Consider the following 12,079-nt stretch of genomic DNA (forward strand, 5'->3'; position numbering starts at 1 on the left):
TAATTATTTCTATTTCCAGACAATAGAAAGAACTTCTAGCTGTAGACATCCTGTCTTCTTGCTGAGATATACACAATTGTAAAACTCTTCACTTATTTTCTCAGAGTTTGAAAGTTAATTCTGTATGTTCCAACTTCTACTATGAAATCACAAATTTGCACAGGCATATAGTTTATACACATTTCTGCTCTTTACCAGTAGGGTACACTCAGTACAGAATAAACAGTTCAACACACACTTTTGCACCAGTAGTTTAATATACACATAGCATATTTTCTCTTACATTTGTAAGACAAGCATACAAATAATATCAATATTCACAAATGACATATAATTATTTACAAAATTCCAGCTAGCTGGGCTGGCAGCCTCACAACTACATATAACATTGTAGCAATAACAAATGAAAGCACTGATAATGTCCCGGCTTATTAACAGTCACTGTTGATCATCACTGTTGAAGTGACACCTTACCCCATGTTCAAAAATGAGAAACAGGGGTTGTGGATTGATGGATGGGTTTGGAAGAGGCACATTTTGTTACTTCTGAAGGAACTCCTGTCCTTCCTTTTCATGTCACAAAAGCAAGTCTTAACTTTATTTTTCAATATTAATTGATTTGGAGGTGACAAGTTGAGGAAGGTGTTTAATAGATTGCCATGTGTACTCACTGACAGTAAGATGTCATAATTTAAATATTTTAGGCAAATGTTTCTGAAGAAAATGTAGTGTATTTCCACCATTCTTTACCTTATCTAAGGTCTATCAACTACAAACCATTCCTTCTCATCTGGTTCACTAAATCAACTTTCTGATGGAGAAATCAAACTGAAGTATGGTGTCCATAGGTTCAGCTTCATGCATCTTTGAGGAAGAAATCAGACATTGATAGAAGAAAAGTGTCCCAAGGCATAAATATCTTCTGATTTCATAGATGCTAATGGCTACAGATATGCAGGTCAATTACGAATTGATTTGTTAAGATCATTAACTTATCCACTTTGTCACCTATTGCTGTCAGTTAAAGCAAATGAATTAGATCTGCCTTGAGGTGCTCCTAAGCAGAATATCCTGTTTAAGTGTCCATTTTATTTTCCTAAATTCCTACTTGAACTTAATCATACCATGCCCCAAACATATAAAATATGATTAAATAAATAGAAATACAAAAGAAAATTATGTAAAAGTGACATTTAATGACAGAGTAAATAACAATAACAATATGCAGGGCAAGAAGGGCAAAAACTATGCTGACATATCTTTATCCGTTAGTTAGCCCCCCCCCCCTGCACACACACATGAATGAATTACTGAAAGAAACAGATGGTTGAATTAGAACTTCTTAGTTGTATGGATGTCACGGATCTGACAGTTAAGGCTTACACTTTTCTTGAATATGGAAGTGGAAGCAGGCAGATTGAAATACTTTCATTTTCAAGGTAATGACATCAACATTGGATTACTTTCTTATTCTTGGCAATGACATCAGCCAAATGCAGATCACTGCTATTAGATATAGGTACATTTCAAATAATTCACCAGCATCTATGGATCTGACTCTAGGCGGGGGTCATAATAATAGCAATATGTGGAAAGGTCCTGCACAAAATTGAAAGTTAAAAAGATAGTTAACCTACCAAAATAAGGATAACATAAAAGCAGAAGATGATACTAGATTAATTGGGTCATATGGGTTAAAGGCCACTCTCAGACCCTGAGTCATGACAGAGAAAAGATGAACTATATGGACAATTCTATATTTAACAAATACATGTGATAAACAATTACAGATATTGAAAAAAGAACCCCTTCTCTCAAAATAGTGAATCCAGTTAAGGAAAATGTTGTTTAATAACTAGAACAAATGACTATTTTGTATTTGGAAGCAGAGTGTCTAAGCAAGGGAGGCTGTTTGAGGTTATTTGGTAAGTCAATGAAAGAAATGAATTATGTACCCATTTAAAGATAGAAAATTAGTCTACTTTATAACTAGAGTAAAAAATTATGAGAAAGTAATGGTCAATTACTCTTCTTACAACAGGAAACAATTTAAAATATTCTGTGAGGACGTATTCTGCAAAATCAATTTAAAGCTCCTGCCTCTGATTTAGTCAAAACCTCTACCCAGAATAATTAGACCAAAAGGTTAATCTGATCTAAAGAAACTACAAACTACACAAAATGTAAAACAAGCATACCTCTCAATGTACAGATTCCTGCAGAATATTCAGATTTTTGCCTCAAATTTTTGGTCAGTTTTTCATAAAATTGTGGGTTTTTTTCTGGCAAATTAGTGACACATCATTGAAGATTGAAGTTTGGAAATAATGATAGAGATTTGAGTTTCAGATTTCATAACCTTCAGAAAATTCATACCATTGTAAAACCTATTATTCTATTAACTTTCTAAGTTTGTAAGACTAATATTTAAAAATTGTCCCTATTTTTGGGTCTTCGTTCCACTTTTATACATGACTTTATCCAGATTTCTTGCTTTAAGAGGTTGAGAGGTATGGAAACAAGCTATCTAAAAACAACAGTTAATTTCCAGTAAAATTCTATAAATGGGGACTTGCTACTTAGAATAGCTGCCCTTTCAAAGGGAAATGAAATATAATTGATTTAGAGGAGTGTATGCCAGTCTCACTTTACAAAATACAAGTTAAAATCCTTGGATATGAAATAATATAAGGTTGTATCTATTCTGACTAAAAAGGGACAACAGGAGTTCAAAAATGTTAAGCAAAGAATAGACCAGATCTGATTTCTAACCAGTTTTCTAGAAGCTATATGAGAAAACAATTCTTAAGTAATGGTTATTCTTTTACTCATAAAAACTCTCAGTACAGTACTAGATACGAATAATGTAATCCAGACATTAAACAAGAAAGCTACTAAAATATATTTATCTTTATGGATGTAAACTATGGCAGGTTGTGTGTAATTTCAAGTTGTCTTTTAATGAAGAAATAGTAAAAAATATGAAATACATGAAAATTGTATTGGCATGGTACTGATGCTTTGCTATATTGTATGAATGAAAATCATTCTACTTTTAAGCAGAGCCTCTTTGTTTTAAACAGAATTTAGTGTGCGAAGATAACAAAGAACTGCGAATATACATAATAGTTCTCTGCTGTTTTCTTAAAATGGCTGCCTTTTTATCATTCACGTAGGTGCAATGATATGTTTGTGAGTTATAAAGTGCATTAGGACATTACTTGTTCTAATAGGCAGGAGTGACTGGCCTCTCTGTTAAGATGTTGCACAAGTCCCTTATCTATGCCACCTTCACCATACCCTTGCTACAGCTATGCAGCAAAGTTGAAAAAGAATACGTAAGTATTTGAAGTACAGGTTAACAGTTTTACAGAATTTTCCTCTTTTAAAGGCTATTAGTATATATATATATATATATATATATATATATATATATATATATGGACAGTAACTTCACAGATTACAATAAACCTTTAGCTAATGGTAGCAATAAGTCCATTTCACTAACAGAGTATTTCTAATTTCCATTTGTTGAAGACCATCCTTTTTATTTGATTGCATAAATGTATAGTTGCTTGTTATTACCTTAAAATATGGATTGTTTAATTTTTATTTATTTGAACTAAATAATCTTGTAATTCATCTTTAAAAGCTTGTGGCTGTTTATTATCTTAATAGTATTTATATTTGGGTAGTGATTTATTAACTGCTTGCTTCTGCCTTCAAGCAGTGACTGTTCTAGTCATCACTACCAAACAATTATTTATATTACAAGTGACTTATGTTAAGAATGGTTAGTAAATATCTTCTTGGTGTTCTGAATTTATTTAATTGATAGCATTTTACAGTAAACATAAGAAATCAGGTAATGGCACTAGAAGGGTATCATTAGCTCTTCTTGGGAAACAGTTTCCTTGTGTGTATGTGTATGTGTCTGTGCATGTTTATGTGTATATGTATATGTATGTAACATTATTATGTTGCCAAATTTCAGTTAATGCTGTTAAGAGAGCACTGGAAGGCATTTGGCTGACAACAAATATGGTGAAATTCTGGAAAGCCAGTCTTTAGAACTTTGGTCTATGGCTCTTCCATGTAAACCTCATTTAGTTGTGACCCTTTACTATCAATACGCTAGTGCAGCAGTGTATATATGCTATCGACTTATGTCATGCTCTTTATATATTAATTGTCTCATACAAATTGTGAGACCACAGCCATAGCTATCGCATATAAATTAGTGGCATTGTATGGTACTGCAAGACTGTCTGTCAGTAAGTTGCTTAGATATGCTGAATAGAAAAGATAATACTGCAGAAGTTATATGACCGTTGCAGGAAGTTGCAGTCATTTGCTTTTACTAGTGCATAATACAAGCCTTTTTATCAAATGCAGAAATTATACTCATTAATTATGACCTCAAAGAAATGAAGATGTGCTTCTCCATGCTATGAATTCAATGATGGCACATATTAACCACATTACTATCTGGTAGAATGAACCAGAAAAGCAAAAAAAAAAAAAAAAAAAAAGACAGAGATAAGAAAGCCTTTAAATGAAGAAAAAATGTACATAATGAGTGAGCATGGAAATTAAACATAATGAACAGGATACAGAAAGTTCTGGGGCACAACAAAAATGTATCTAGTAGAATTATTTCTTGTCTGTGGACTATCTAGAACATGGGACAAGTAGGAATAATGTGATGATTTTGTAATATGTCCGGTATACTAATATGGCCAGGACCATGGGGCACCAACAGTCACTGAGTGATTTCAGTTCTACTCACTTGGACAGAAATGCTACAAAACAGCAGTATACATTCATCCATCTTTCATATCCAGCAACAGACTATTGCTGGCATTTTCTGTGTTTCTTACCTTTGCCAAAATCCCACATGCCCTTTCAGTAGAACAACAAGAAAAAGGTATTGATACACAGTCAGATAAACAAAGAAAGAAGATGGGGATTACTGGCATACAGAAAATAACACAAAGTGATGTTTAACAGCATTTGACATGTTCCTGAATATCAATGTATGTATGTCTGCTGTAAATACCCTTTTCTCCTTTAGAACAGCATCCATGCAGAACATTTTAAGACATGTATTATAGTGGATATACTGAATACGGGCCGAAAAATACCATTTCTGTTGCCACATGACCCCTATATATCGTGAAGACTGTATGCCTTGAACTAGCTACATCATTCCCATCTAGTGACAATGAGCCACATTGTTTATTCACTTTTATCACAGACTAAAATATGCTTTAGTCGCTCACATAGTTATACATTGCTTTCTGTCACTGTCAAGTAAAGAGGCAGTATAGTACACAAAGTAAATTAAAATGTGTCCAGGTAGCGTGCATGCTATTCCTCCTTTTCTATTACAATGCATTGGTAAAATCAGCATCTCATTGTTTTATGCAGTGACTTCAGCTGCTAATATGGTTTTGTGCACCACTGACCTGTGTATTATGAGGCATTTGCTGAATGCAACACATCAGTAGCAATACACAGCCACTGTTCAGATCTTTGAAATGACCGTTTTTGTTATATTCAGCAATGGACCTGGTGTATATATGAGTATATCTGTGCCTATGCATGCACCTGGATGACAGCTGTGCACATGGTTTTCCAGTCAGTCTTTCTGAATGTGTATTTTGGTACAGAGAATTCTGGTACATGTAACAGTGGACATTTCATATATCTCTGTATTGTGTACACAAATATAAAACACCTAAAGGGCATAATCAAGAGGTTTGGTATGCATAGTAGGGTACATCAATGAACTAGTAATATTTTGACACATGCATGCCATAATACACACAGACAGCAGTCCTGAATTGTACAACACATTTATTAAAGTATTCAGCATCATTTGTATTGTTAATTACATCAACTTCACCTGTGGTATGAAGGACATGGTAGACAGGCATGGATATATAGCATTGTCACTGAATTATGGGAAGTAGCAAACCTTGACATGCTCTCTGCATTGCAATCCACACCTCTGAATCCTATTCAGTGTAACTGATGTAAAGGAATTCTGGACTAAGTTTTGTTGCAACTGGAATAGCACAGCTGCACACACAATTGTTACCAAACTACATTCCCACAAAAAGAAGCATGCATTGTATCTACATCACAAATATATCTTAAGTTTTTATTTAGTTTGGCAGTCCAGTCATATTGCAAATACATGCACATGCCCCTCCCCCACCACAAGCATACATGTAGACTAAATGATAGCATAACAAGTCTTAAAACAAGTCCTATCATTTTACAATAAACTATTTTTGCAATGGGTGGTTCATGTTCTGCAGCCTCACCATGAGAAGCTGCCCTCCTCCACCCCTGCTATTTCGATTAGTAACACTGATATCTTTGCACCTCAGAGTAGGAGAAATGCTCAGAGATACCACAAGTTCTAAATGAGTTAATGCCCCCCATATTCAGACATATAGTGTCACAAATGTGGTCATCTGCAGTTCAACAGAAGTCCAAAAGGAATAGTTACAAATTAGAACACATTTTAAGTTTGTATCACAATGGACATAGAACAGCATTTAATAGTTATCTGAAGTTATTTGTATATAACAAAAATAAGGTTTCTCTTTCTCAGCAAGCTGTATTTTTTCCTATACATGTTCTTGATGGATGTTTTTGAGCATTATTTATGCTTAAAATTTGACATGCTAATTTTAAAAAATTACCACTCCCAGCAGCAGAAATAAAACCGAAAGTAAGAGAAAATAAGAGGAAATAAAACATAAACTCTTAAGCCCAAACTATCTATGTATGGAAACAATGTTTGGATTTACCAAAATTATCAAAAGCAACACTGATTCACCTTTGAGGTCTATGGTTTCAGCTGCAGGAGCTAAGAAAGAACCATTGGCCTTACATGTTGACAAATTAAAAAGTATGGATAAAAGGATTTTTTTTTAGTTTAGAATCTGCTGATAGTGTTAAAAGGCTGAAAATATTACATTAAGAGCTGAGCATTCTTTTGCTAAATGTGATATTATTACGGTACTTTATAGGTTCATAGGCTCATAGGTGTGTACTAGGCTAATGCTCCTGGAGCCTTTACAAGCCTAGCCCATAGGATTACCCTGGCATTGTGCCACCTGACCTTAGTTCCCAGTGCTTCTGTCGAGTAGAGCCATTGGAGTGATCCCCGGGGTGAATTTTATATTTCCCATCCACTCATCAAGATTTGTCTTCAAGAGGGCCAGTGAGGTGCTCTGTTTGACATGTATGGGAAGTCTATTCCATAGCATGGGTTATGAACCTGTCCCTCCACCATGTTCTGTTGATTGTGGTAATGAGGTTGAGGTCTCTGGAGTATATGATGTGGAGAGTTTGGGATTTTTTTAGATGTAGCATTTCTAAAAGAGATGGGTCAGACATGGCTTTGTAAGTCAAGCAGAGGTCGCCTCAAAGTAGGTGATATGAGACGGAGAATAGTTGGAGTTTTTTGAGTTTATCCATATAGTACAAGTGTTTAAGGACTAGGATCCTCTTTGTGAGATACTTTTCTGGCCTCTCCAGTTGTTGCAGGTGTCTAGTGAGGTACGTGCCAAATGGGGCATTGTACTCAGTGATTGGCCTAATGAGGGAAGAGTAGAGGGAGACAATGACCTCCTTCTTCCTGGATGCAAAACCCTTAGTAATGAGATGTGCCACATAGAAGGACTTGCTGACCACAGTGGCAATGTGTTGGTCAAAAGAGAGGTTGCTGTCAACCTGTGTTCCCAAATCTCTTATAATGCCTTCTGTGTTCAGTGGACTACCACTGATGTGGTAATTCATGGGAACTGGGTTTTTCCCAAAGGGGATGATGACACATTTTTTGGCATTGAGCTTAAGGCCATGGTTCTGACACAAGTCGTTGGTCTCATTGAGGTCTTTCTGTAGGATGTCAACATCACTTAGGGAGTTAATAACAGCTCCCAACTTGCAATCGTCTGCGAACTTTGTTAGCCAGAGTCCCTTTGTGTAGGCCTGGACTTCAGAGAAGTAGATGCCAAACAGGAGAGGTCCGAGGACTGAACCCTGTGGGACTCCACTCATGCCTGGTCGGCAGTCTGACTTGGAGTCAGCTACTTTACTGTGGGTTCTCTCTGTGAGCCAGTTTGCAACCCACCTAGTGATATAGGGGTTGATGCCCAGCTTAGTGAGTTTTTCTATGATTCCTGAGTGGGGAATGGCATCAAAGGCCTTGGCCAGATCAAGGTAGGCTGTATGAACCACCTTGCCTTCATCCACAGCTCTGGTGACTGACTCAAAGAAGTTGACCAGGTTGAGCAGGCATGATCTACCCTTTACAAAACCAAACTGTGTGGGATCCAGAGTTTGGAGATTTCCTATATCCTAACTATTAGGTCCATGATGATGCATTCCATAGCTTTGCATATCAGACTTGTCTCGCTAATGGGGTGATATTTCTCAGGGTCTGTAGTCACTCCTGCTTTGTGGGGAAGGATGACTGTAGCAGTGTGCCATTTGTTAGGGACAAAGCCTGAGGTGAGGCTGTGATTTAACAGGGCACACAGGTGAGGTGCCAGTTCACTCTGTAGTTCATGTAGAACACAGCCAGGGATATTGTTAGGTCCCATAGAAGCTGCATTCTTGGCCTTGGACAGTGCTGTTTTAACCTGTACAGCAGTAATACTGGGTGCCTGGCAATCTACTGGTATTGTGACTTGTCCTTTGCGGGTGGTGGGGGGTAAAGTTGTCACTGAATTTGTCTGCCAGTATATTGGCAATATCTGTTGGCTCAGTATAGGAGGTGCCATTGTGCAGTAGTTAGAGCATATCTGGGTATTGCCGTGGAGAATCCACTCATGACTGGTCAGCGGTCTGACTTGGAGTCAGCTACTTTCATACTGTGGGTTCTACCTGTGAGCCAAGTTTGCGATCCACCTAGTGATATAGGGGTTGATGCCTAGCTTAGTGAGTTTTTCTATGAATCCTGAGTGGGGAATCATATCAAAGGCTTTGGCCAGATCAAGGTAGGCTGTATGAACCACCTTATCTTCATCCACAACTCTGGTGATTGACTCAAAGAAGTTGACCAGGTTGAGCAGTCATGATCTACTCTTCACAAAACCAAACTGTGTGGGATCCAGGGTTTGGAGATTCCCTATATCCTTGTTTATTAGGTCCATGATGATGCATTACATAGCTTTGCATATCAGACTCATCAGGATAATGGGGCGATAGTTCGCAGGGTCTGTAGTTGCTCTTCCTTTGTAGCAAGGGATGACTGTAGCAGTGCACCATTCGGTAGGGACAAAGCCTGAGGTGAGGCTGTGATTAAAGAGAGCACACAGGTGAGGTGCCAGTTCACTCTGTAGTTCATGTAGAATACAGCCAGGGAAATTGTCATGTCCCATAGAAGCTGTATTCTTGGCCTTGGACAGTGCTGTTTTAACCTGTACAGCAGTAATACTGTGTGCCTGACAATCTACTGGTATTGTGATTGATCCTTTGGTGGGGGAGAGAGGGGTAAAGTTGGCACTGAATCTGTCGGCCAGTATATTGGCAATATCTGTTGGCTCGATATAGGAGGTACCATTGTGCAGTAGCTCGGAACAAATCTGAGTATTGCCGTGGACATTCTTTACATAACTATAGAAGGCCTTGTAGTTGTCTTTACTATCTGCTGCAATTCTGTTTTCATAGCTAGCTTTAGAGGATTTGATGAGGGATCTCTACTTTTTTTTAGGCTGATGAGAGAGTTTTTCCAGTCTAGGGACTTTACTTTATTCCACATCAGTTTCCTCCTTTTGTTGCAGAGTTTGTTTATGGCAGAGGACCACCAGATTGGCTTCCTTTTTTTGTTGGAGACCGTCTTGGTTCTATTGGGTATGGCAGGATCCATGCATTTGTGTACATATTTGGTGTATTATTGGTGTATTATTCAGCGGTCATGCAATTATTCTCCATTAGCATGGGTGCCGTGAAGTTAGCCACCTCTGTTTTCTGGAGCCCAAAGTTAGCTTTGGAGAAGGTTTTCATGGTGGCTACCTTTGCAGGGGGGGGGGTGAGATGGGGATTTCCAAGGTGATTAGTTTGTGGTCGTATCTAACCAGGAAAGATTTGACTATTTGTGTAGAGCAATGATTACTTATGTTAGTAATGACCAGGTCAAGGATGTTGCTACATCTAGTGGGGGTAATAATGAGGTGGTCCAGGCCATTGGGATTAATGAATTCCAGGAAATGATGGGCAAGTGCATTGGTACATGAATAGCTTTCCCAGTTAATGGAGGGGTAGTTGAAGTCACCCAGTATGAGAGTGTTAGGTTGGACCCTAATATTCTCCATGGTGCTTGGGAACGTGTGCTGTGAGTCTTGGGACATGGTTGGGGACTTATAGCAGTCTACGACCTGAGCTGCTGTCTTACCCAATGTTAGCTGCACCTGAAGTATCTCTGATGCATTATGTTTGGCTACCAGTCTGGAGGAGTGTGCATACTTTATGAATATGGAAACACCACAACCTTTTGTGCTTTGATCCAAGTTCTGAGGCCAAAATGTGTGGAATGAGTTATAGTGTGGTAGTGCAGGGGTGCTTTCTGTTCCTTGAACCAGGTCTCTGTTACAGCACAAATGTTGATGTAGTCCATTTTAAGGAGTGCTTCAAGCGTGCATTTTGAGATTTAGACTTCTGGCATTGAGCAGCATGACCCTCAGATTGCATTTATTTGTAGGTGTCACAGTGGTAATTTGTTCTTTGGAACACCACCTAAAAAAGACACTATAGGGGTGGCAAGAGCCTTGGCCAGTGTCTGAAAGCTCAGAGGTGACATATGCAGGCCATCTCTGCCAAACCATCTAGGTCTGTCAATCATGTCATCCCAGGCAGACAGATACTAGATCCCCTTAGAATGACACCAGAAACTTAGCCAATTGTTAAAATCAATCATTTTCTGCTTGTACTATGGTATCATTATGGGTGATGGTAAGATGCTGCTCAGGGCTAGGGTCATAACCGCCTGGCTACTTAATCTGAGAGCTCCTCCATGTCTCTTTTCATGTAGTCCAGGGAGGTACGTCTCAGGTCATTCACACCCACATGTACAATCACAGAGTCATATTTGTACCTGTTGTTGAGGGACCTGAGTGCATGTGTTATGTGGCGGATCATGGCACCTGTTAGGCATTTGACTGTTACTTTCTCCTTATTCAACCTAGTGAGTCGGACATCAGTGCACCTCACTATCGAGTCACCTATGACTAGTGTGTTGGGCATATATATATATATATATATATATATATATATATATATATATGTATGGTTATTCCATATCAGTTGGCATCCTGTGATTTAAATAATATATCTGTTCAAATTATTACTTTCTACATAGTGAAGTAATTTTTTATGTGATTGGCTTACTACATTTTTGACCCACAAGTATTTTATTCTCAATGAAACATAGCTCCAATATGTTCAGGGTGTAGCAATGAGTGCAGCTATAGCCCCCAGGTACACCAATATGAGCAGAAGGGAGAGAATTATACCTACTATTACATTTATACATTTTTGTAAAGTTGTTTGTCTTACATTGAAACTGTTTTATTCATATGGGCTGGAGATAAAATGAGTATGCAATTAATGTTTTCACATATGGACAAGCCCACATATCATTCATTGGGCATATCACAAAGAAACATGTCGCAATAATTGTTATATCAGAGAGTAAGAATCAACAAGGTTCTTTATGGAAATAGCATAGCTTGCTATTATTTTTTAGCTGGTCTTGCTTTATATTATTGATTAATTTGAACCTGATGTGAGAACTGAGAAGGCATTCTAGATTTTAAGAGAAACACATGATAAGTTATCATGAATTCCTCATCTCTGCCTTCCCAGGTTTAAATATACTATTATATTTATAAAGTACCTTCAAATTATAAACGATAAACCATTGTCCTTATATAGTATTTATTTATTTTGTTTTACTTCTATTCTTTTTGAAGCAACAGTTTAATTTGTTGAATGTTTTAATGAATTTATAAGTAATTAATGGGTAGTGGTCAAGTATAAGAGTATGTATTGTTTGGTA

This window comes from Protopterus annectens, chromosome 2.part0, assembly GCF_019279795.1.
Source record: "Protopterus annectens isolate FY-2018-M chromosome 2.part0, PAN1.0, whole genome shotgun sequence".
NCBI lineage: Eukaryota > Metazoa > Chordata > Ceratodontiformes > Protopteridae > Protopterus > Protopterus annectens.